General features: G+C 39.6%; 1 long non-coding RNA gene across 2 annotated transcripts in view; it reads right to left on the reverse strand.

Moving 5' to 3' along the window:
• Nucleotides 1-311: 311 nt before the first annotated feature.
• The window catches only part of LOC122174104 (uncharacterized), a 115,058-nt gene continuing 88,721 nt past the window's right edge, over nt 312-26,648 (reverse strand). For both annotated transcript variants that reach the window (XR_010602293.1, XR_006175470.2), the window contains 2 exons: nt 3,761-8,557; nt 312-3,103 (listed from right to left, as the gene is read on the reverse strand). This is a non-coding gene — a long non-coding RNA (uncharacterized LOC122174104). The remainder of the gene's footprint in view (nt 3,104-3,760; nt 8,558-26,648) is intronic.

Raw genomic sequence — 26,648 nt, forward strand, 5'->3', positions numbered from 1 at the left:
TCCAGAACTTCACTCCTCTGATGGTTAGAAACCTTCATCTAATTTCAAATCTAAACTTCCTGATAGCCAGTTTATATCCATTTGTTCCAATTGTGTCCACATTGGTACTGAGCTTAAATAATTCCTCTCCTCCCTGGTATTTATTCCCCTGATATATTTAGAGAGAGCAATCATATCTCCCTTCAGCCTTCTCTTGGTTAGAAGAAACAAGCCAAGCTCTTTGAGTCTCCTTTCATAAGACAGGTTTTCCATTCCTCAGATCATCCTAGTAGTCCTTCTCTGAACCTGTTCCAGTTTGAATTCATCCTTCCTAAACATGGGAGACCAGAACTGCACCCAGTATTCCAGATGAGGTCTTACCAGTGCCTTGTATAACGGTACTAACACCTCCTTATCTCTACTGGAAATACCTCGCGTGATGCATGCCGAGACCACATTAGCTTTTTTCACAGCCATATCACATTGGCGGCTCATAGTCATCCTGTGATCAACCAATACTCTCAGGTCCTTCTCCTCCGTTACTTCCAACTGATGCCTCCCTAGCTTATAACAATAGTTCTTGTTATTAATCCCTAAATGCATGACCTTGCACTGTTAACTATTAAATTTCATCCTATTACTATTACTCCAGTTTACAAGGTCACCCAGATCTTCCTGTAGGATATCCTGGTCCTTCTCTGTATTGGCAATACCTCCCAACTTTGTGTCATCTGCAAACTTTATTAGCACATTCCCACTTTTTGTGCCAAGGTCAGTAATAAAAAGATTAAATAAGATTGGTCCCAAAACCGATCCCTGAGGAACTCCACTAGTAACCTCCCTCCAGCCTGACAATTCACCTTTCAGCATGACCTGTTGTAGTCTCCCCTTTAACCAGTTCCTTATGCATCTTTCAATTTTCATATTGATCCCCATCTTTTCCAATTTAGCTAATAATTCCCCATGTGGAACCGTATCAAATGCCTTACTGAAATCAAGGTAAATTAGATCCACTGCATTTCCTTTGTCTAAAAAAATCTGTTACCTTCTCAGAGGAGATGAGGTTGGTTTGGCACGATCTACCTTTTGTAAAACCATGTTGTATTTTGTCCCAATTACCATTAACCTCAATGTCTTTTAACTACTTTCTCCTTCAAAATTTTTTCCAAGACCTTGCATACTACAGATGTCAAACTGACAGGCCTGTAGTTGCCCAGATCATGTTATGTTAGCAATGTATGTAACTATGTTAGCAATTCTCCAGTCGTATGGTACAACCCCTGAGTTTACAGATTCATTAAAAATTCTTACTAATGGGTTTGCAATTTCATGTGCCAGTTCCTTTAATATTCTTGGATAAAGATTATCTGGGCCCCCCGATTTCGTCCCATTAAGCTGTTCGAGTTTGGCTTCTACCTCAGATGTGGTAATATCTACGTCCATATCCTCATTCCCATTTGTCATCCTACCATTATCCCTAACCTCCTCATTAGCCTCATTAAAGACTGAGGCAAAGTATTTGTTTAGATATTGGGCCATGCTTAGCTTATCCTTAACCTCCACTCCATCCTCAGTGTTTAGAGGTCCCACTTCTTCTTTCTTTGTTTTCTTCTTATTTATATGGCTATAGAACCTTTTACTACTGGTTTTAATTCGCTTTGCAAGGTCCAACTCTATATGGCTTTTGGCCTTTCTCACTTTATCCCTACATGTTCCGACCCCAATGAGGTAGCTTTCCTTGCTGATCACTCTCATCTTCCATTCCTTGTAGGCTTTCTGCTTTTTCTTAATCACTTCTCTGAGATGCTTGCTCATCCAGCTTGGTCTACAACTCCTGCCTATGAATTTTTTCCCCTGTTTTGGGATGCAGGCTTCTGATAGTTTCTGCAACTTTGACTTGGGGAATCTAAAGGTGGAGGAAGCATGGAATTACTTCAGGTTCTTCAGTCCAATCCACTTCCCTAACTAATTTCCTTAATTCTTTAAAGTTAGCCCTTTTGAAATAAAAAACCCTAGTCACAGACCTATTTTTGTTTATCCTTCCATTTAGTTTAAACTGAATTAGCTCATGATCGCTTGAACCAAGGTTGTCCCCTACAACCATTTCTTCTATGAGGTCCTCACTACTCACCAAAACCAAATCTAAAATGGCATCCCTTCTTGTTGGTTCAGCAACTACTTAGTGAAGGAATCCATCAGCTATCACATCTAGGAAAATATGAGCCCTATTATTATTACTAGCACTTGTCCTCCACTCTATATCTGGAAAGTTAAATTCTCCCATGATCACACAATTCCCATTAGTATTTACTTCATTAAAAACATTAAAAAGGTCTCTATCCATATCAGATCCCAGCAATCTATAGCACACCCCAAGCAGTATCTCAGGGGAGGTTCATAGATTCATAATTAATGGAGATATCCTATCTCCTAGAACTGGAAGGGACCTTGAAGGTCATCGAGTCCAGCCCCCTGCCTTCACTAGCAGGAACAAGTACTGATTTTGCCCCAGATCCCCAAGTGGCCCCTCAAGGATTGAACTCACAACGCTGGGTTTAGCAGGCTAATGCTCAAACCACTAAGCTATCCTGTGTAATTGGGCGCACTACAACTCCAAAGTACATAATTATAAAACAGACCAACACATGCATGTTACATTTTACATTGTTTCACACACTTTGATTGGCTTACTAATTTTGTGAACCAATTCCCGTATAGATCATGAGCTATCCATGTGCTACAAAGTGTCCTAGTATGCGCAGCTGCAAGCTTATCACCTATTCTTCTTCTTACTGTTTATCTACTAGCTACATATTATTTACAAGGCCACTTGTGAATTCATGCTTTGTCCATTGTTAGCCTCTCTTACCTTTCATTGTTCATGCAAGGCCTACATTTCCATTAAAAAAAAAAAAGGTTTATTACCCAAAAATACACACCCAGGACTACAGTGGTGGTTACTAATTGTACAACCATCAAAAACAAATATTTTGTCTGAACTACAGGATAGAGACTTAGAATGGTGGTGTCCACCTCATTATTTTGTTCAGATATGACCTGGTTGATGGGTGTCAACTGTTCCAAAGTGTGTTCTGCCAATCCCTTGTTTTATTTCTTCTGTTCCCTAAACCAAACAAATTACAAAGGTTATTACTGGATATATCACATGCAGTAGCCTTGAACACATTATGTATTATTAAAATAACATTCCCTGGGTCCATACTGGAAGTGGTCCCCTCCAGCCACCACCCAACGCTTGCCATTCCCAGTATACATAGTTTTTAGACTTTACCATCTTCCCAGCATCTCAACTAAGCCGTGCAACGTGTAGACTGTTCCCTCAGAATGAACCCTCCTGTCGGCAACTCTGTAAGACATTGTACCTGCACATGTTAGCATCCCTCAAGTGCAAACAGCAATACAAGTTTGGGGCTTTCCAGACCTTGTCATGGTCTCATCACAGTGTTTGAGGAGAGGGAAAAGACTCCTTCTATATGTAACCCTTCTGCCCCTCTGAGTTGGCAGCAACAAGGGCCGGGTTCAGTATCTAGGGGTTCCGTTTCAATAACGCAATTCAAAACCATCTTGAGCCCCCACCCAGTGACCTGGGACAATTACATACCACCCCCCGGCGTCTCTAGGAGGCAATACTTCCCCTCTCGCAAGCACGGAGTCCGAGTGTAGCAAAAGCCTTTTAATAAAGGAGGGAACCAATGCAGCATTATGTTGGGGAAACACCACAAACAGCATTCATAACACAAACCATGAGCAAAAGACCCACCTCCAAGTAAGTTTGGCAGTAAACTTTTCCCCTCAGGGTCTTAAGTCCAATCACCCCAAAGTCCAACAACCCCAAAGTCTCTGTCCCTGCTCAGTGCCGCCACAGAGTTCAAAAGTTTATCTGCAGAGTTTACCCCCCCAGCCTGGGCAGAAATGGGGGGGGGGGCACACGGGATGTTAAGCGGGCACCTTACGTGGTCCGAGGCCGACTGCCCCACCTCTCCATGGAGTTCTGCTGCAGCCTTTACCACGAATGACTCCGCTCTACCAAGCGTGCCGCTCCGCTCCTCCAGCCGTCCCATGAACTGCTCCAGCTGCCCCCACAAATGGCTCAGCTCTGCTCTGCGCCGCTCAACTCACTGTTCCATGGGCTGCTCCAACCGTTCCACAAACTGCTCGGCTCTGCCAGCTGCTTAGCAATATTTCTTCAGGCTCCCCCACTGGTTAACACAGCACTCAGTGATCTCAGCTCAGCAATTTTAGCTCTTTTAGTGATTTCAGCTCTTAGTAAGGGAGCCCCAGTGCTGGTGCACCCCATTGGCCCAAAGTGAATTCAGCTCAGCAACTTCTAGCTAGACTCCTAATGGAAGCAAACTTAGCTCTGCTATTCAACAGTGGAGAGAGGGGGTAGTGCAATTGATGTTCCAGGCCCCCAAAAGGGGCCCATACCATCAAGTACACATACCTGTCCCCAACCTCTCTCCATTCACTGTGTTTTGTAACCCATGCCCCTTGTCTAGTAAGTGCTACTTAGTTACTGGTGAGTCCCTCTGTCATACAACAGTCCCACTGGCCTTGATTCACAGAATCAGGGTAACACTTTATTCTTCCTGCCCCAATAACAGAGAAACTGGGGATCCCACACCAGCCAGAGTAATCACTTTCAGTTGTTGTTGTCCGAGGCTAGGCAGGTGGGTGTGCCTATGCAAACAAGATCAGCCCCTGAAGTTCTTTTCCACCCTTGCCATAATTCACCACCAGATGTCAGAGTAGAGCTTATCCTGACTCTGCTTACATATACCATATGGACTGCAGTGGTTTCCCAATTAACTCCATGTTAATTTCCTTGCCCTGAACCATCCTAGACTTGTGAATGTTTTCTAAATTTGCAATATCCTTGATCAGTTGAGAAACTTGATTGTGAAGTTTCAAGAATATGCCCTGTTGGGATACATCTGAATATTTGAATAGCTACTATTTATTACTTTCAATATAGTAGTACCTAAAGGTCCTTACCAAGATCCGACCCCTTTGTGCTATGCACTAAACACACAGATAGTAAGAGACAGTTCCTGCCCCAATCTATTACTTTTAAACTCTGCACTCAGTTTTTGGTTTGAAGTCACCTGATGTGCAAACTCATGTGCTTAAGGATTAGGTTTTTTTCCTTGGTTTCATTATTTGTATTATGAAAAAAAAACCTTTTAATTTGCACATGTAATTAAAATAGTAAAATGAAAGGTAAAATTGTTGACTCTGATGAACAGTTTAGGCCAACAACTCCTACTAGAGAGTTACACATACTCTAATTTTTTACACCTTAATAATCATAGGACACTTACCATGTTTGCCACTAAGTGACTCTTATGTGAGCACAAGCCTAAAACTCCTGTGTGGCTCATAGCTGTGCTTTTGCTAGGATGACAGGCAGCTATTGAGCTTTATTGATTTTTTTTTTAAATGTTTACAGCAATCTTTATGCACTGAAGTACTGAAGCCAGTGTGTGCTAAGGGCCTTCAACATATGAAGAGTGCTAGGGGCTAGTTCGCTCATCTCTTCAGCTCTTTGGCTTATTCCCAGGAGCTCTCCTCCTTGGACTCCTCCTCTCAATTCTAATGGATCCTTCTATTAGCTGAACCCCTGCACTATCTAAACCAATATCCAATTGCTGACTAAAATGCGGGCACAAGACATTCCCATTTCAGCTAACGAGAGTTTTCAGCTAAACTATGCTACCACGTGTTATTTATTTTACAATATAATTTTGTTTGTCCACTCTTACAAGTCGTTTGACCTCCTGCTGTTCCTTGCTATACTGCTCGTGGTATTTCCTGCCGCTGTTTCTGTAACTTTTTTTTTTTAAACGGGACAGGGTTGTTTGCAGTATGGGTAGAGGATCAAGTTCTCACCAATGTAGGAAAATTCACATATTTAGGCAGCACCATCAGCCAGGACAGTGGAACAAGACAGGACATCAGGAACAGAATCAATAAAGCTAGGCACACCTTCAGGAGCTTAAATACAGTCTGGAAATCATCAAAATGTAACACCAGAACCAAACTCAAGATTTATCAGAGCTGGGTACTCTCAACACTACAGTATAGTGCAGGATGTTGGGGAATGACAAAATATGACATGTCCAAACTGTCTTCATTCCATACAACCTGCCTCAGAAAAATCTTCCCTATCTTTTGGCTCAGAACAATCTCAAAGCAACAGTGCAGCCAAGAGGATCTGAGCACCATTATTATCAGGTGGCTTCGGAGAGGGATTGGCCATGTGCTTTGGGTGGGAACTGATTCCATCACCAGAATAGCAATAAGGTGGATACCTGGCGGCAAGTGAAAATGTGGCCACCCGAAAAAACATGGCAAAGATCTGTGAAAGCCGAGCTGAAAAACCCGGGACATAGCTAGGGAACAATTGAAAGACTTGCCAGAAACAGACAGGCGTGGAGGCGCTTTGTCACTGCCCTAAACACCGGAGGAATAATGGGTACTAACTAACTAAATATGCTCCCACTTAAATCAATGGGAGCTTTAATATTCAATTTATCAGGCCTAATATTTTAAAAAATCAAAGTTAGTCCTAACTAAATTTAGAATAATGCTCTCCTACTCTGAGGGAAAGTTTGGAAAAACATGTTTTCTTAATAAAAGAACAAGCAGATTTTAAACCATGCATCCAAAATTGTAACAGTCAATAACCTTAGTTAAAGAAATGACAACATTAAATGAGAAAATTCACTCAGAATCCTTGTATAGCTTTAACACTGAGCTATCATTTAATTAACTAACTGCAACAAGGAATGAAACTAGTATCCAGAGGGAACCAATAAATACAAACTGTCTGGCATTCCAGGATAAATCCTCCACTTTGAGACTTCCTTAGTTGTAAACATTCTTTAAAATCAATAAAAATGTTCAATAGCAATGTCTAGCATCCGAGCAGTAACCCAGCTAGGACCCTCTCTGATGTGTTGGTGTCTAGCCTATCTAAGAAGTCTCCATGCCTAAAATCTCTCATGGGCATTAAAACAAGCATCTAGGGAACTATCCAGTGGGCATTACAGAAATTCCTCAAAAACCAACAGTTTACTGTACCTTTAGACTTTCTCTCTATGAATTACAATCAAAGCTTTCAGATTTTCAGGTTGTTTCATTTTTAAGGTTGATTATTCTGGTTGGTTGCAAATCCTTTGGGAACATATCCTCTACAACACTAATTGTCCTAATTGCACTTTCTATTGCAGTTGCTGAAGAAGACCCCTAGTGCATTTCTTTATAGAGGAAAAACCAGAAGCACTGACTGCAACGAGGTAAGACATCTGACTGTGATAGTCACATTTAGTGAATGGCAAAGAGTTTAATCTCTTCCTTGATAGGTTAGGAGCACTGAGTAGTCTTGACTCTAGTGCCCCAACACCATTAAAAATATTGCACATTCATGCTGTGTGGCAAATGCAATTTCCTTCTTTTATCTTCTCTACACTGATGATCATTTAATCACAGCTGGTTCAGGTCAGATAGCATTCTTCATGTGAGATTAAAACACACTAGCAAAGGGGTTCTGCAGAGAGGGTCAAGACTCTTCCTTGAGCCTACTGTTGCCTAACCTTGAGGGAGCAGGGAAACACTATGGAATTACACTGTTAGATGAGGGCGTAGAGCAGGGGTAGGCAACCTATGGCATGCATGCCGAAGGAGGCACGCAAGCTGATTTTCAGTGGCGCTCACACTGCCCGGGGCTGGCTACCGGTCAGGGGGCTCTGCATTTTAATTTCATTTTAAATGAAGCTTCTTAAACATTTTGAAACCTTATTTACTTTACATACAACAATAGTTTAGTTATATATTATAGATTTATAGATAGAGACCTTCTAAAAGGGTTAAAATGTATTACTGGCACGCAAAACCTTAAATTAGAGTGAATAAATGAAGACTTGGCACACAATTTCTGAGAGATTGCCGACCCCTGGTGTAGAGCTATCCCCAAAGACTTATCTTCACATGAAGGCTTTAGAACTTCTCTCCACCATGTAGAGAAGTTCTAAAGCCTTCATGTGAAGATGTTTCCTGACTGTCTTTAAAGGGAGGTCCAATTGATTTCTCCCTCCCCAAGTATGGTGGTATTTAAAAATAGGCAAGTGCATCTTTTTAGGGGCATAGATTGCACAGTTGCACCAGTTGTCTTGACACTAGTGCAACACATCCCCACAGCAACTCAGCTTTTGAAACAAACAGTTTGGCACATCTAATCATGATCTCCCTGTCTGCTGTTTTTGCATTGGTGGATTCTGGGATTCCCTGAAACACCTATCAGTATCCCATTGTTTCTGTCAGAGATCTTCAAAACAGGAACTTTGGGGAAATTTTCAGAGCAATGCCTGAAATGGCATTCAGGGAGTCTTGTGAATGCATCTCAAAATTCTGTAAAACTATTCCTCTCGCTGGCAGTGCAGACTCCATCAAGGGGGAAATGTAGCGGCTCGACATTGGAGACAATTTTCTTCATACGATGTAATCTTGGGAAATTGTGGGTTCTGATTGTTAGAGATATTGGTAGAGACAGTCCCGTCTGTATAAGGTAGAGAATGAAAAGCATGGGTCCATTAAAGACTGTTGAAACCAATAAACACATTTTATTTCTAACTTTAAAGCCAGCTTCACAGAAGAAAAAAATGTATTTAAAAATTCTGTGACACCAAGACCACTGAATTCAGACTTTTAACAAGAGACTAACAGATATTTTTATCTTCCTTTTTGGTATGGGCAGGTGATGCTGAAATCTCCTAATGGCTTACATTAGGCTAGCCAGGTCAGAACCATACATTTCAGAAAGGACAAAGGTTGAAAGAAATATTTTTACACTTCTTCCCATTATTAAGTTTCTAGTATTATCTTTCACAAACCCTGTGATCCAAGTGGTAATCTTACACTTCCTTCTGGTCTGCTAAATGCTGGCTTAATAGAAAGTGGAGTTAATCCTGTTAATAGATCTTGCTTCTGCTGATAGCAGGCTTTTTTCCTTCTGAAGCTCAACTAAAATAGCATGAAGAACAGGAGTACTTGTGGCACCTTAGAAACTAACAAATGCATTAGTCTCTAAGGTGCCACAAGTATTCCTGTTCTTTTTGCGGATACAGACTAACACGGCTGCTACTCTGAAACCTAAAATAGCATGGACATTAGCAAAGTAGCTTAAAAACTTGTTTAGTTTAGTATAATACTTTTTTCAGTGAAACACTTTTGTATGACAGTACAACTGTTTTCAACCAAAGTTACTTGGAGAAGAACTACGACAACTAGATATTTGGAGCTAACTTAACTCTCTTTTTTTAAGTTTCAGTTCAATAATTGCATCCCATGCAAGCAGAATATGAGAACAAGAACAAGTTTTTTAGTCACCTATGCAGTATCTAGAGGCAATAGGTGCTTGCTTAAAGTTACAAGTCTGAATGCACATTTTGGCACATCAATAATTAGCCCGACTCTGAGAGGTACTGAACACCTGCAGCTCCCATTGCATCAACAGCAGCTCAGACCTGCTCAAAGTCAGGTACTTTACTTAGATGACTAACTTTCAGCAAGTTTGGAATTGTAAGCACAAGTCACTTATTTAGGTGTGCTTTGTGAAAATCTGCAATGCTTTAAACCTCCCAAAGCCAAATATGCAGCGCAAGACTTGTGTGTGTTTACTTTGATGATCTAGTAAACCTTTAAGATAGGACATAATAGAATTCTAGGTATTTAAGTGGTCTGTTCTCATGATATTCAATATCATGGGGAAAAGAAGTGAGAAAAACTCCCATTGAATCCCTGAATAGCTATTTAGAAAATCATCAAGGGTATCCCTCTGGCAGGGAAATGGTTCATGACATATTTTTTGTTTAGGGTTTTTTTGGCCCTATTGGAATTGATATGTGGAAAATTTAAAAGAAGTAAAACAGTGCAAATTGTGTACATATTTGCATGTTCAAATTCCTGGACAGAAAATGTAAGAAAGCATAAGAATTAGTTGAGCTTTAAGAGTCATTCTAAGGGAGGACTTTATGAACTTCATATTAGTATATGAAAAGGTTAAGTGGTCATCATTACAAAGTTTTGATAATAGACATTCAGTTCATCATTTTCAGGCTCAATGACCTTTCACAAGTTCCATTTCAAATCATTTGTGTGGGTTTTGGTATGATCTCCAGAGATTTATTGCTTCTTTTAAAATGTCTTCTGCAGCCTAAAGCTGAGAGATTCTACAAGGCTAGTTGCATTCCCTTGACTAATGTAATGGGCCTTGAAATTAAAACATACATATTTTAAGGCATAATAAACAATTTTGTATCCAGATATTAACACTTGCAGTTTAAAATTTTCATGCAGAAAAAAATGTGTTGGAAAAGTTTGCCCTGTATTTAAAAGATTGTTAAAGAGCTGAATATTTATAAAATTGTATGAACTTGTTAAGCATTTGGGGTTACACTTTAAGAGGTATTGATTAAATGCTTTTTAACTAATAGGTATAATATGTGATTGTATCACTACTTAAAAGCTCATTCTAATAAGTCCTACCATCAGTTCTATTCAATAAACCATACAATACCTGAAGATACCATATGCCATCCAGTGTGACAGTTTGCACGTGTGAGTCACTCATTCCAAAAGTATTCTCCCCATGGAGAAAATAGCAGTGCAGTTCTACTCCATAGGTAATTCATTCAACATGACAAGGGACTTGGAAACATCCAAATATGTAAATGGTGGAGTGAGTCACAAGATACCTCCCCTGCTTGAGGGATCAATGCATTTGGAAGTGACAGCTGTCAATGGGACTTATTCTCCTAAATCACTCGACCCCAGATTTTTAAAGGGCTTTAGGTTTGCCGGACTCATTTGCAAAAGAGGATTTAGGCTCCCAAGTACCTAAATCCCTTTTGAAAATGAGATTTAGGTGTTGCAACACTGAGCATAGCAGCATGTACATCCCTTTAAAAACCTGAGAGCAGAATCTAATTTTAAAAATTAAAATAAACTCTTACATAGATGGGGAACAGCAGCACGTAAAAGAGAATACAGTGGACCATATCCTCAACCCTCACTATAGGCCTGATGTTTCCATTGTCCTCACTGGATTTTGGATGAAGTCCCAAGGACTTGATCTTGCTACCATTGAAGTTAATGAGAGGTTCTCCATAGGGACTGATCCTCTCCCATTCATATGTCCTCTACATTGCCCCAGTGGAGTAAAGGACACTTGAAACTTCCTTTAGCAGGCAGCTGAGGCACCCAGCTCCCAATACAAGGGAAACTTCTGATGTACAAAGGATGTCTTCATTATATAAAGAGTAAAGTTATTGTGACTAATCTTTATATATGGGTGAAGGCATGTTTATTTATAATACTTACTTCCCAGCTGTGCTGCCTGCCAAGGAGTTATGATCAGCCTATGAGCTGCATGGAATAGGAGAGACACAGAAGAGCAGGACCACAAGTGATTGCTTGCTATGATTGTCCTTAAGGCCATTCCTGCATATGGAATCTCTTGACCTAGCCGTCCCACCTTGAAATGCTAACAAATTGTTAACTTGGAATGTTCACCTTGCTTTGGAATGGATTTTTTTCCTAGCTGTTCAATTTGCTTTTGTTTGCATGTAGCAATTACTGTGGATACTGCAAAATGTTGAGGCTAGAAGCTTTTCCCAGGTGACAGATTACTTCCCCTCTAATTGAGTCCTTGAATGTTTCCTGCTGTTTGTGGTATCCCAGCTTGTCTGTAGAACCTCTTCAGTACTCCAAGCATCACACTACTGCTTTCTTTATGACAGATGATATACAGACGGTACAGTGCTGGCAATGGCCTCTGGAGACTAACTACTGCCCACATTCTTAACTGAAATATTAATAAGAATGAAACATTGCACTTGCAGCTTTAAAAAAGCATTTTATAATGGATTAAATGTGTAAATTAATAGTTTTATTCAAAAGCATGCTTAGCTAATTTATTAAGACACATGCAGAACTGCTGTGGTTCTATAGAGATACAAGAGTGTTCAATACTTGACTAGTGTCCCTCTATAGTGTAAAAGCCCTCGATTGCACTTTTATTTTGAAGGAGTTACAAGTGAATGTTAAGGAAGGAGTATTCATTTACATCTATGAGCTCACCTGTAGCCACAAATGAGACTTATGTAAGAAGTTAATCAGATGTTAATACTGGATGTTTAAAAAATGAAATGCTAGGACTGTTAAACTTCCCAAAGATTTTTTTTTCCCCAGGAAAAACATGTTTGCTTAAAAAAGTAAAATCATTCTGGACACAACATTGAGAAATGGTGATTAATCAAAACAGACAAAACCTTAAAATGTCTACAAGTAATCATTCCCTAATCAAAGAAGCTTTTCCATTTTATAAATTAGAATCCGATTCTATGTTGCTAGAGAGTCTGAGCACTACCATCTAGAAGGCATGACAGTCTTTTGTGCCTGATCCTGCAAACTTGACTCATTGTGAATGAACTGTTCTTATTTAGCTACATTAGTTCCACTTATAGCAATGGGAAGTGAGAGAGATCAGGAGTTCATAGTTGCATGCTCTGTAATTCAAAGTTTTGTTTTGACATTTGTCTACAATTATCTTTCCTTTTTAATGAAAAGTCATTACTTATCTAAAAGTACTTGTCCATTACTAACTGATTGATTGCCGTAATTAATTTTCACATACAGTCTTGACACAGCCTATTTACACCGATCATTCTGGTGGACTTCAGCTATCCTCTCATTATTCTGGATGTGAATTACTGAATCTTATAATATGTACTACTAACTTAGCATAGTAGTGGATTTTCATGGAATCCAAAATACAAAAATAAGTCACGCTAGTAACTTGCTCTTGGAACATTGGCTTGCTCTTTGCGTATACATCATTGCAGGTCTTTTGTTCAGGCTAGTATAATGTGTGGAAGCTGATCCCATTGAATTTACAGATATAACCATGTGTGATTCAGTTTCTGTAACGGTAGTTCTCAACTTATTTACCATTGTGGGCTGCACCAATACTACTTGTATGGCCCTGAAGATGCCACATGGGCTGCAGCTCTGTGCTGACTGGGCCACAAGTGGCCCACAGGCCACAGGTTGAGAACCACTGTTCTATATTCAAGTGGCTGGTACTGAGACCACTACTTGAATCATGCTTCACAAACTTTTTCAGCAAGCTAGAAAAATGGGTGATTTTAGTAATGCAGTTCTAAAATGTTTACTTGCTCAAAACCCTGTATAGACATTAATTACTTACGGCCAGATCAAAACTCATTGAAATCAACAGGAATCTTTCCATTAGCTTCACTGGACATTGTCAGGTGTCCTAGTGCTCTCAACATCTCTGTGAAGTGCCCAATTTTAGGTTTATCCCTGTAAGTGTATTTTAGTCTGCACCAGACAAGTCTAAACTTCAATCTGCACTAGCATGTCATTCACTACCTGATCTGTGTGGACCCTACTGGCATACACTAAAAGTTCCCTAGTGCATGCTAATATAATCCTGTTTCAAACAGTACTAAGTTAATGCACACTAGGGAACTTCTAGTGCATGCCAATAGGGTCCACCCACCCAGGCCATTTAGAGCATGACACACTAGTGCAAACTACAATTTATACCCCTCTGGTGAGGTCTAATGGGCTGTGTAGACAAGCCCTGTGATAGAATGGGAAAATGGCTATCAAGTTAGGGATCTGTGCAAGCAAATCAATGGAAGAACTATAATTGGGCCTGATCCTGCCCATAACAGTAGTCATTCCAGTAGACCATAGTGCTTCTGAAATAAAACAGGTTCTCCATCAAGAATCATGCAGTGGCTTTGACATGAAACTAGGTAAAATTCAACAGTTTTGACGGAGTTTGTTTTAATGTTTGAGCGCAAAAGTCAATGCAAAACTGGAGTTTGCTCACAAGCAAAGAAAATACTGCCATAAAACCCTATGAAGAGAAAACACCATGTTTCACACAGCTCTATTCATACTGGCAATTTTATATTCTCCATCTAACATTTACTTCTTTGTTACAATGCATGATCCACTGGATATGAGCAATTTTGCAATGTTTGCTTTGGTGGCTTCTTTTGCCTGAACACCATAAGTGCCATAATTATTTTGTTGAAAGATAAACCTAAAAGATTTGGATGTTGATACAATTCCTGCACCAAAATGACAAAACCAGAAGCATGCAGTGTAGTTGTGCCCATGCTGTTCCCACCATATTAGAGAGAAAAGGTGGGTGAGTGTGACACCCCCCACGTATAACCTGGACTGTGGGATTGCTGTACCCCCTTTAGTTTGCTACTCCTTCAAAAGGTAGTGGACATGCACCAACCTTTGTAATCTGAGCAGATTCCCCAAGCACTTTAGACAAACTCACTGGTAAAGATAGATACAATGTTAAAATAAAATCTTTATATGGTTAAATTTAAGTGATTATAAGTGGTAGGCGAAAAGGTCAGACATGGTAACATAAGAAATAAAAAGTAAACATGCATTCTAAATCCTAAACTTTCAGACTAAGCAAGAGTTGAATCAAACAGTTTTTTCCTCACTCCATGAGGCATTGTAAGCAGTTCACAGTTCTTAATACACAGGCTGAATTCCCTGCTCAGCCTGGGACTAATCTCCCCAGTTCAAAGTCTTTTTCTTCCAAACATTCTTGTTTTCAGAGTAGGTGGAGGAGGATGAGGAGAGGGGATCAAGTGGTGATGTCATTGCCCCTTGTTTTATACTCTTCCAGGTTCAGTAAAGATCCTTGCTGTGTCATCGGGGGTTAGACAGCCCCACCGTGTGCATGCTCTCTCGGAAGTCTTCAGGAGGGTTCACTGTGAGAGTAGATTCTTCTTAATGTACCATCAACAATGGGTGGCTAGTCCTGCTGTAAATATATCTAGGGGGTGTTAATTGCTCCTTTGTTGCCACTGAAAGGCTAGCTGTAGGCGTCTCCCAGTAACAAACAGATTTCAGTAACAGATAGCCAAACTTCATAACTTCACATACAATGGTAATACATTATTCAATAGGATACTTATGTTCAGCAGATCATGATTTTTCAAATGATAGTTCAACAAGGCATACCTAGTGCAAAAACATGTGATTATGATAGTGGTGAAGGACAGAAGAGTTCTGTGTGGCTCAAAAGCATCTCTCTCCCACCAATAAAGTTGGTCCAATAAAAGATATTACTTTACCTACCATGTCACTCTAAAACCAGGAGCAGTATTTAAAAAACAACAGCCACCATAAGCTGAGGGATATGGCTTTGCCTTTGTAGAACTGCATTCTTATTACCATGGCTATGGAAGAATTTAACAGAGAAATTGTTGACTAAGGCCAAGGCTGTGAAAATTGACTAATCAGATAAAGTGGAACAGCAAACCTATCTCAATTTTAAAACCTCTGAAAGGGAAACTGAACAAGGTGTTAGCTCAGAAGAACCTAAAAATCAATTTATTTTTCACCACAGTAGGCAGAATCCTACAATACTTGTGACATCTTTATTGATAGTGAGCAGTCATTTCCCTTTAGCTTTCAGGGCACTATACAGTAACAGAAATAAAAGAGACTTCCTTAAAATGTAAGCTAGTTTTTAGACTACTCGCAATTGAAAATGTTTTGAATCCCAGATGTATTATTTACAAGGACATGCATAAAAGGATGACAACTAAAAATCCCATCCTACCATATAGAAATTAAAGCATTTTAAAGTCCTCCTATTTGACAGTCACAAAAAAGTAGATATGTTTGGTTATGATGGCTTTTTAATCAACAAAATATTTGGCAGTATAACTTTACCATTGAGATTTTGCCTTCAGTAACTTGAGATGTGTAACCAGACTTATGAAAAACTGTGGGGAATGAGATGTTAGAAAATTTTGGTATAGTTTAGGGATATTATGCAATAGGAATAAACAGATAATTATATTTAGCAGTACACAGGACACAACAATTGAAAGCATTTTGTATCCAAATAATAGATTCAAATACTCTCAGATCGAGAATCCCTGAGAAGGGATGACCTTAAAACTTTGTTTTATATTTTATAAATCATTAAGGATGTTTTGGCAAGATGGGAGTGGGAGGATATTTTGTACAGAAGGAGTGGCATGAGAAAGAGATACAGAGAAGGGAGTAGAAAGATCAATGGCATTGCTAGTGGAGCAGGAAGGTAGATGGGGAAATAATGTCAGACACTGGATGCAGGTGGAGTTTGTTAGTGTCTTGAAAGTGATCTGTAGCCAAGATTATTTTGGCTGCATGATTTTTGTAGGAGTGATGGGTCTCAGGAAATCTACAGAGGTTACAGGTTTCAGAATAGCAGCTGTGTTTAGTCTATATCCGCAAAAAGAACTGGCACCTTAGAGACTAACAAGCATAAGCTTTCGTGGGCTACAGCCTACTTCATCGGATGCATGTAGTGGAAAATACAGTAGGAATATATGTATGTATATACACACACACAGAACATGAAACAATGGGTGTTACTATACACATTATAAGGAGAGTGATCAGTTAAGGTGAGCTTTTATCAGCAGGAGAGAAAAAAAAACTGTTTGTAGTCGTAATGAAAATGGCCCATTTCCAGCAATTGACAAGGAGAACTGTGTGTGTGTGTGGGGGGGGGGGGGGGGGAATAAGCATGGGGAAATAGTTTTACTTTGTGTAATGGCCCATCCACTCCCAGTCTTTGTTCAAGCCTAATTTAATGGTCTCCAATTTGCAAATTAATTCCAATTCATCAGTCTCTTCTTGGAGTCGGTTTTTGAAGTTTTTCTGTTGTAATATTGAGACTTTTAAGTCTGTAATCGAGTGGCCAGGGAGATTGAAGTGTTCTCTAACTGGTTTTTGAATATTATAATTCTTGACATCTGATTTGTGTCCATTTACTCTTTTACATAGAGACTGTCCGGTGGGTTGGGACAACGTACATGGCAGAGGGACATTGCTGGCACATGATGGCATATATCACATTGGTAGATGTGCAGGTGAACGAGCCTCTGATTGTATGGCTGATGTGATTAGGTCCTATGACGGTATCCACCTCAATCTCAATATCTCTCTCTCAATCTATATTATATATATTCTTCCTACTGTATTTTCCACTACATGCATCCGATGAAGTAGGCTGTAGCCCACGAAAGCTTATGCTTAAATAAATTTGCTAGTCTCTAAGGTGCCACAAGTACTCCTGTTCTTTTTACAGAAGTTACAGTAAGTGGTGATAGAATGATTATTGCATGAAATCTTGGGACAGACAGGATGTGTCAGAATCTAAGACATCTATGATCTTTTTACCTGAGCACCATATCTAAGATTTGGATGCCCATGAAGAAGATCCAAGCAACCAGGCAAAGCTGACCCTGAGACTGCAAGTCTGGGTGAGAGAGAGGATGAAGTGCTATTAACAGCAATGGAGAAAAATAAATGGCAGCAAAGTGAGTCTTGCAGTTAAAATGAGATTAGGTTTAGCTTTACTAAACTTTAATTGATGGCAGGTAATCCCCAGGATATGAGGAGATTGGCAAGATTCCCAAAATACAGAAGTGGAGAAAGAAAAGTTAGATATGGGGAAGTAGATTTGCCAATTGTCAGCATACAAATAAGTGAATCAATGTGTCAAGGAGGTGATAAGGCATAGCCAGAATAGGAGGGGGACAAGGACAAGTTGAAGTTAATCATTACCCAGAGCAGATACTACTGAATGTCCAACAATGCAATAATTACTTATTGTTTCTTTATGCAAAGCCCAAATTTCACAAATAAAACTGACTTAGACAATTTAACATCCTATTTTCCAATAGCTTATAAAGTTATAGCTTGAATATATGACTGTACCAGTCTCAAACAGCCAGTTTGAAATATGTGCACCGGCACAGGGTCTGCTCCAAATGAGACAGGCTTTAAAATATATGTCAAGTCTCAGGAACACCACTTTTTCATGAAAGAATGAGACTTATAAAATGAAGAAAAAATGTAGCAAATCTTTTGCAGCCATTTGCATGCAACAGAATAGATTTTTTTAAATGAAATCCACAAGATGTAAATAAGTAGCAGGAGAAGACAGACCAATTTAATTATTGACAGCTTTCATTTTAATGTCATGTGCTATAAATGTACTGTTACCTATCCTATCTGTCTTAATTATTTACATGTTATAGTATCAGTGAAACACTGTTTTCTTAGCTTCAGGTTCTTTAAAGTGCATTCACCAATGTGTAAGTATTTAATATTTGCAATGGCTCAATTAAATATTTAAAATAAAACTCATTTTCATACTACAACAAAAAACACCTATGACTACATATTTAATGGGGTGGTAGTGGGGCTGTCTTGCTATAGAAATCCTTGGTTGTAGCTCTTTTGAAAATGAAAGTCAATTTCAAGTTCCATTTTTGTTAGGTCACTGGATAACTTGGTGGGCTAGTAAAAAAGTATTTAACAATTGATCTGATATGGACTGTCAGCAGGGTTCGGGTCTGGGATCTAAGTACTATATTACAGACCTCTGGTTTTTGAGCTAAAGGCATAAACTCCCTCACATGGTAACAGCAATAGGCTATTATTCTCTCATGGAACAGTCACTAGAGGCAGATGCGACACACGCTTTGCCAATATGTTGTATTTCAATTGCCTTAGTGAAGAAAAGCTTGGATTCTAATGCAATCTAGCTGGACTGAGTGTGACCAAAAATGGTCATCGTTTGCTGATTGTTCAGTGACCTCTATAAAGTGAGCTGATATCAGTGCTTTTGTAGTGGTCATATGTATGTTTCAAAGAAGCCGCTACCATAACTGTATTAATGAATTTTTTGTCATTCCTGATGCTGCCTCTGCAGAGAGGCCAAGGACTGAATGGACAGGGAAAATGACCTACCATATCACGCAGAATGGCATTTCATCCTTAAGATGATAGAAACACATTAATCAGGTGAGAACCTGCATATGCCTTACCTGTTCTGTAAATTAATAGATGAATTTCAGTCTCCATAAAGGTAAAAAGGCCAGCATTTTCATTATCGCTTTAAAAACCTGATATTCATATGGTAGAAAATGTTTTATTGCCCTAACTTTCTTAATCAGCGTCTCATATATGAAAGATGGAGACAAACTATTCTCATTGTTTGCTTCAGTTATATATCCAACAAGTAATCAATTAGTATGATAATAAGGAAGCAATGGAGTGGAGTATGGTGCCAGGAGATATGCATCTATTTAACTTAAAGTTTTGAAGAGATCCTATAAAATTAACATGTGTATCACAGGGAAAGGAGTGGAAGAAGAGACATGGGAGGTATGACGACTCAAAGCCAATTAAAGGAAACCTCCTTGTGGACAAAAAGAAAAAACCTCACTCATCAAGGAGCCAGTATAACTTTCTTCTCAGTCTTTAAGACCTACCCTAAAGGAACTAAGTCTGGCAATGCCCCATCAAGTATGAAAGAAGCAGGTATAGGAGAAATATAGATGGAAACATAACAAAATATTGAGTACCTCTACTTCTGGGGTCAAATTCAATACCTGGATTCTGGTTGCAAACTGCTGGCAACCACAGCTCCTTCAGGGACTGGCTGGCACTGCCCACAATTTGGATACAATCAGTCAAGAAGGAAGTGGGGCAATAGCAATGACTCAGCACGTCCAGTGCGGTTTCTGTCAGTATGAATGTTATGGAAGCCTGGCCAGAGTTTAAATCTGACTCTGCTAGTGGAGGGCAGTGGTAATACTACCAACAATATTCCCAATTGGTGTGCAGCACATTGTACCCTCTACTCGTAGGGGGAAATCAAACATATGATGACTTGTTTATGATTTATTTGTCTATTTGTCCATTTTTTCTTTAATAGTTTTTTTGTGTGCCTATTTTCAATTCTGGAGTCTTATAAAAATATGTTAATAGTATACTTGACGAAAAGGAAGGATAATTTAGCAGAGCTGTTAGGAACCCTTGAAGTTAAAGTAGCCAAAGTCTTTCCATTATAAACCCATTTTCAGCTGTTTATAACTCTTCCCAACTTTAACAACTCAGGCTATACCTTTTCATGTCTCAGGCTGAACTTTTTTATGCATGAAAAGCTTCAGATGAAAGAGTTAACCTCATTTTTTGAAAATAGTTGAAGGGGAAGTAGGTAGTTTTGTCAATGTCAAAAATGTCTTCTGTTTCTTTGAAGAGTTTTAGCATTGTGGTTGGTTTGGGGCGGAGTACCTTATGTAGGTTCCATGAAAATCCACCTTGTTTTGGCAGAATTATAAGTAGAGCTGACTGAAGAGTGATTATTTTTCATTGGAAGTTCTGAAAAAAGTTGTTTCGATTTTTTTCCTAAACAATTTTTACCAATACACAAATTTTTACCATAAACAAAAGCTGTCTGAAAAATCAAATCAATTTCTGTTTTGGTTAAAGAAACAGAAGATTTGTTATAAGTCTCAAAAAAGTGCCATTTGCACACTCAAACTTTGACAGGTTTCAGAGTAGGAGCCGTGTTAGTCTGAATCCACAAAAAGAACAGGAGTACTTGTGGCACCTTAGAGACTAACCAATTGGTTAGTCTCTAAGGTGCCACAAGTACTCCTGTTCTTTTCAATAACCTTTGTTAGAGCCTTGCTGTTAAAATTTTAAAACATTCATCTGCACTGAGCACGTAGCAGTCTCCCACAGCCTTTTACATGCCAACTGTATTAAGCATATTCCCAAATGCTATTAGGTATCCAGACAGAATGCAGCAACAGCAGCTGCCATCCTCCTTTGACCTGAAGAAAGATGCACAAGGTTGGAAGCCAGCATAAGACCATGAATTTTAGTCTTGGTTGTTTCACTAACTGGTGCCAAGTTTCTGATGTTCATAGCCCCTACTATTGATCAAGATGTCATAGAAGGAAGGAAAGCATAATTTTACAAAGAAGTTAACTGAGAAGTTGCAGAAGGTCACTTCTGACATAGTTGGGGAGTAGAACCCATATCTCTAATATGGCATCTCTTAGCCACAATGCCTTTCTGAATGAATGTAAAAATCTGTGTTTAGCAAGGCTTTCTAAAACCACTAGCCCACTCTCCCATCCAGAAACTAGTGTCTCTTCCTGAGACGACTTCTTAAGTGGAATACTATTGCCACTACAAGTTAGTAGTTCAAGTTGCATTTACCTTAAATTACCAGTATGAATGTTTTTATATAAAAATAAAAAAGAAATAGCATTTTACTTGCCCCCAAATGTAGTAAGCACACAATAGTTTTGAAGAAATCCATTAATTCATCCAAGAATGAAAATAAAAATCAATAAAATCCTGTATATGAAAAAAATAGAATGAACAGAATCCACAAAAGAATGTCAGTAATTACAAAGTATGGAATGATATATTGATTTATTTCACTAGGAAAATATTTGAAACAAAATTATAAAACCACAGTTTTATGAACTATAAACATCTAAAGCACAAGGTGATATTTGCAGCTTAAAAATACATCCCATAGTGTTTTTCTCTTACCAAAGCTTTGTCTTCAACCAACTTGGTCTGTGTACAGGTAATTTGAGAGCCTAGGCTCCTAATTCTTTTTTCACTCACTTTTCCTAGAGTGAACACAATTGATATCAATGTAATTTCTCCTGACTTATACCAGTGTGAAAGGAGATACTGATCCTAGGTGTCATACTGTAGTATATAAATGCATGAGTCTTTCACTGTTGGAGACCTCACCTGGATAGGGTGACCACACGCCCCGTTTTGGCCAGGAAAGTCTCTTTTTTTAAGCCCTGTCCGAGCATCCTAATTTTTTGTCAACAATGGGCATTTGTCTTGTTTGCTTTTGCCAACTGATCAAGTTGGCAAAACCAAACAGGACAACTGCCCACTTTTGTCAAAAAAAAAATGGGGTGCAGAGGACCATGTGGAGGGAGTGAGTGGTGATGTCAGCCCTGCGCTGGGGTGGTAAGGGAGGGCTCCGGTGAGCAGCAACCACCAGCACGGGGAGCGGGGCTCAGGCTAGCCCCAGGCAATGTCCCATTTTCCCTTTGGGAAATATGATCACCCTACACCTGGAACCAATGCAAAGTAAGACATTGAGGTAAAAATAATCTGAAACACACATCATCATTGGGAGGGAGAAACTTCAGAAGCAGTAGTACTGAAAGACAGAAAGAATAATAGTGAAAAGAAAATTAAATATGAGTAGGAGCAAAAAGGCCAGTGGAAATTTGAGTTGCCAAGGCAAAGGAGAGCCTAGGGACTAAAACTGTATTTGACTTTAAGGAGCAGTCTACATGGCAGGCTCCTTTGTAATGTTCTACCTTGCACATGCAGACAAGAGACACTAACAAAGCGGTGCTATAAACCTCTGGTGTGACAGCATCTGGAATGCATTAATTAAAAAGACTGGGAAAAAAATCTAGATGTGCTTCCACAAAAATCTGATTTAAACACGATCATTTTAAAAGTTCTGAGCCAATGTTTTTCAAGCACAGTTTGCTTTGTAAGTGTCAAATAGATCTAGAAAGCAGGACATTTCTAAGCAATGTGAATGCAAAAGTTTTCATCGAACCCGGAAGTGCTCGCCGTCGACTGCGGTACTCCAGCTCGGCGAGAGGAGTACCGCGGAGTCGACGGGGGAGCCTGCCTGCCGAGTGTGGACCAAGGTAAGTTCGAACTAAGGTACTTCGACTTCAGCTACGTTATTCACGTAGCTGAAGTTGCGTACCTTAGTTCGAATTAGGGGGGTAGTGTAGACCAAGCCTAAGATTCAACCGCATTTGCTCCATCCCTCAGACAGAGACAAGCACTTACAAGATCTCTATCAAGCATTCTTAAAACTACAATACCCACCTGCTGAAGTGAAAAAACAGGTTGACAGAGCCAGATGAGTACCCAGAAGTCACCTACTACAAGACAGGCCCAACAAAGAAAATAACAGAACAACACTAGCTGTCACCTTCAGCCCCCAACTAAAACCTCTCCAGTGCATCAACAAAGATCTACAACCTGTCCTGAAAGATGATCCCTCACTCTCACAGATCTTGGGAGACAGACCTGTCCTCGCTTACAGACAACCCCCCAACCTGAAGCAAATACTCACCAGCAACTACACACCACTGAACAAATACACTGACCCAGGAACCAATCCTTGCAACCAAGCCCGATGCCAACACTGTCCACATATCTATTCAAGTGACACCATCATAGGACCTAATCACATCAGTCATGCCATCAGGGGTTCGTTCACCTGCACATCTACCAATGTGATATATGCCATCATGTGCCAGCAATGCCCCTCTGCCATGTACATTGGCCAAACCAGTCTCTACGCAAAAGAATAAATGGACACAAATCTGACATCAGGAGTTATAACATTCAAAAACCAGTAGGAGAACACTTTAACCTGTCTGATCACTCAATAACAGACCTGAGAGTGGCAATTTTGCAACAGAAAAGCTTCAAAAACAGACTCCAACGAGAAACTGCTGAACCTGAATTGATATGCAAACTAGATACAATCAGTTTAGGCTTGATTAGAGACTGGGAATGGCTGAGCCATTACAAACATTGAATCTATCTCCCCATGTAAGTATTTTCACACTTCTGATCAAACTGTCCGTTTTTTCCTCTTACTTAATTGGCCTCTCAGAGTTGGTAAGACAACTCCCACCTTTTCATGCTCTCTGTAGGTGTATATATCTCCTCAATATATGTTCCATTCTATGCATCTGAAGAAGTGGGCTTTAGCCCACAAAAGCTTATGCTCAAATAAATGTGTTAGTTTCTAAGGTGCCACAAGTACTCCTGTTCTTTTTGTGGATACAGACTAACACGGCTGCTACTCTGATCCAGGAAAAGTATACTTCTCGTGTTTGGATATCTCATCAATGACAATGGATTTTGCACAAACTTTAAATCAAACAAAACCCCCATTGAGCATTTCAGTATGAAAAAAAATCTTGACAAACAGCAAATATAAATGATTATTTGAAATGATGACATGGATTATTAGACTGATTGTCATTAGAAACTTCCTGACAATGAGCTTTACTGTGGAATGAATTACCCTGGCAACTGGTAGGATACTTAAACTAGATTGTACAAAGCACTAGAAAATGAAGAGTTACAGGCCAGGAGATAGGTCAACTAATCTAACAGGTTTTTGCCAACTCTTACTGCTTTGCACTTTAGTTTTGATGAATTGAAATATTTTCTAAAACCAAACACTGTCATTGAAACATTAAAACTGTTCTATAGGAGATGGGGAAAAAGCCTTATTTTTACCTTCAACCTGACAGTATTTCTTTTTATTATTATTATTTAAAGATAATTTGAGTTATTCAATTTAAATTGTCTTTTTCGGTTTGCATATTTTAATATCTTACTGTTCCATTGAGCCCTGAGTTTCCATTTCACTGACCCTGCAGATTCCTCCAAACCAAACTATTTTGTCAGCAGACTTATTACATTGCCAACCACTGTAGAATATTAACAACATTGTACTGTGCACGTTTTAAGGAAATGACATTTTCTTTTCCTTTTAGTGCTTGTGAAGGAAAGAAGTAAGACCAACAGCTCTGGAGCTTGAAGTACCATATCCAGGGCACAGATGCAGAACAGTCAGAGGGTATGCATGTTCTTAACATCATCCCATTGAAGGAGCTAGTGAACAGGAGCAGCAAACAGGTGAGTTTTGTGAGAGAGTTCTCCAGGGGAGAAGTGACTATGTGACCATTGGGGTGAGTTGGTCATCTGTCTGTTTGTTTTTGTGCCTGCTTGATTTAAGTTTATAGTGTGGTCTGTTGGCGGGAGAGGGGAAACTGTGTGCTATGTATCGTGGCCTGCTAGGTAAGACTGAGAGCTTCCTAACAAGGCTCTAGCCTGCCATCCTTTGATCTCTAATCCCTTTAGGATCACTTGATGAGGGACAAGGACTAACTCAGGGAGAACAGTAGTTTAAAAAGCCAGCTCCTAAGCAACCAGAAGAACCAGTGAATGGAAGCAGCAAACAGGAGAGTTTTGTGAGGGAGCATGAGAGCCAGATACACTTAATTGACATTCTCTAAACTTAAGCCAATAACCACCTGCCCCCCATGGGGAAAAAATACAGCATGCACAAAAGAACAAAAAAAAATAAAAATAAAAACCAGCAAGAGTAAAATAATGCAGGCAGAAGTCTAGCAACAGAGTGAGGGCTATCCAGTTTACTGTACTGAATACAGCATGTATGACAGGTGGCATGTGCTGCAAGCCCCTCCTGGTTCCCAAAGACAGAGTATGGCCTTTTGAGAGAAGAGTGGCTTAATTGGAGGAACTAAGGGAGAGACACTCAGAGTGGTCCTACCCCCAGTCTGACAGGAGAAGGATGAAAGTCTCAGGAAAGGAGCTCGCAAGCTGGAGTGCAGGGAAATAGTCCCTTCATTGGGACCTTCCTTACAAATGATGTCATGGTATCCTCTCAGACTGATGATACCCATCTGTGGAAGAAAACCCCAGTTATTAGGAAGAGACAGGTAATAGTTATGGGAGGGATTTGATTTATTATCACATGGTGAACTGCTGGGTTGCAGACCTCTTGAGATATGTAGACAGCTTTATGTGCAGTGCTGGGGAGGAGCCAGTGGTAGTGACATAAGAAAAGCTAGGAGAGAGGTTCTGGAGGTCAAATTTAAGATGCTAGGAAAGAGATTATTGTTTAGGACTTGATGGTAGCAATCTCTGAAATGCTTCCAGTTCCACATGCAAGGCCAGTTAGTCACGCAAAACTATGGAGTCTCAATACGTTGATGGGACAATGGTGTTTGGAGAAAGGATTTAGCTATATTAGGACCTGGGGAAAAAGAGGCGCCAATAAAGGAAGTATGGACTTCACCTAAACCAAAATGGAACCAAACTGCTGGCATGTAGAATTAAAAAGGTCATAGAGGAGTTTTTAAACTCAGGGCTGGGGGAAAAGCCTACAGGTGTGGAGGAGCACACTGTTTAGACAGGCACATCCCTTATGGAAGGATTTATTTAAAAAGATACTCTGTATCCTAGTAAAGAGTAGAGAATAGAAATTGATCAAGTACAGGCAGGAATTGAAGAGAAACAGTCAAACAAGAGAGTCCCATTCAATTACATCACATGAAGGCAGACAACTAAATATTGACAAATTTTATAAGTGGTTGTATACAAATGCCAGAAGTCTAAATACTAAGATTGGTGAACTTGAATGTCTTTTATTAAAGGAGTGTATTGATATGATAGGCATCACAGAAACTTGGTGGAATGATGATAATCAATGGGACATGGTAATACCAGGGTGCAAAACACACAGGAATGTCAGAGTAGGTCATGCCATTGGATGAGTAGAATTAAATGTGAAAGAAAGCATAGTCAAATATAGTAAAAATCTTAAAGGAATCAAACCAATAGGATCTCAATGGTAGAAATTCCATGCTTGAATAATAAGAGTATAGCAGTAGGAATATCTACCAACACCTGACCAGGATGGTGACAAGTAATTGTGAAATGCTCAGTGAGATTAGAGAGGTGACAAAAAAACAGAAAACTGAATAATAATGGGGGATTTCAACTATTCTCGGATTGACTGGGGACATATAAGCTCAGGACAGGATTCTGAGAATATACAGCACTAATGATGGCTTCTTGGAGCAGCTAGTCCTGGAACCCAC

The sequence above is a fragment of the Chrysemys picta genome, chromosome 6, assembly GCF_011386835.1.
Source record: "Chrysemys picta bellii isolate R12L10 chromosome 6, ASM1138683v2, whole genome shotgun sequence".
Lineage (NCBI taxonomy): Eukaryota > Metazoa > Chordata > Testudines > Emydidae > Chrysemys > Chrysemys picta.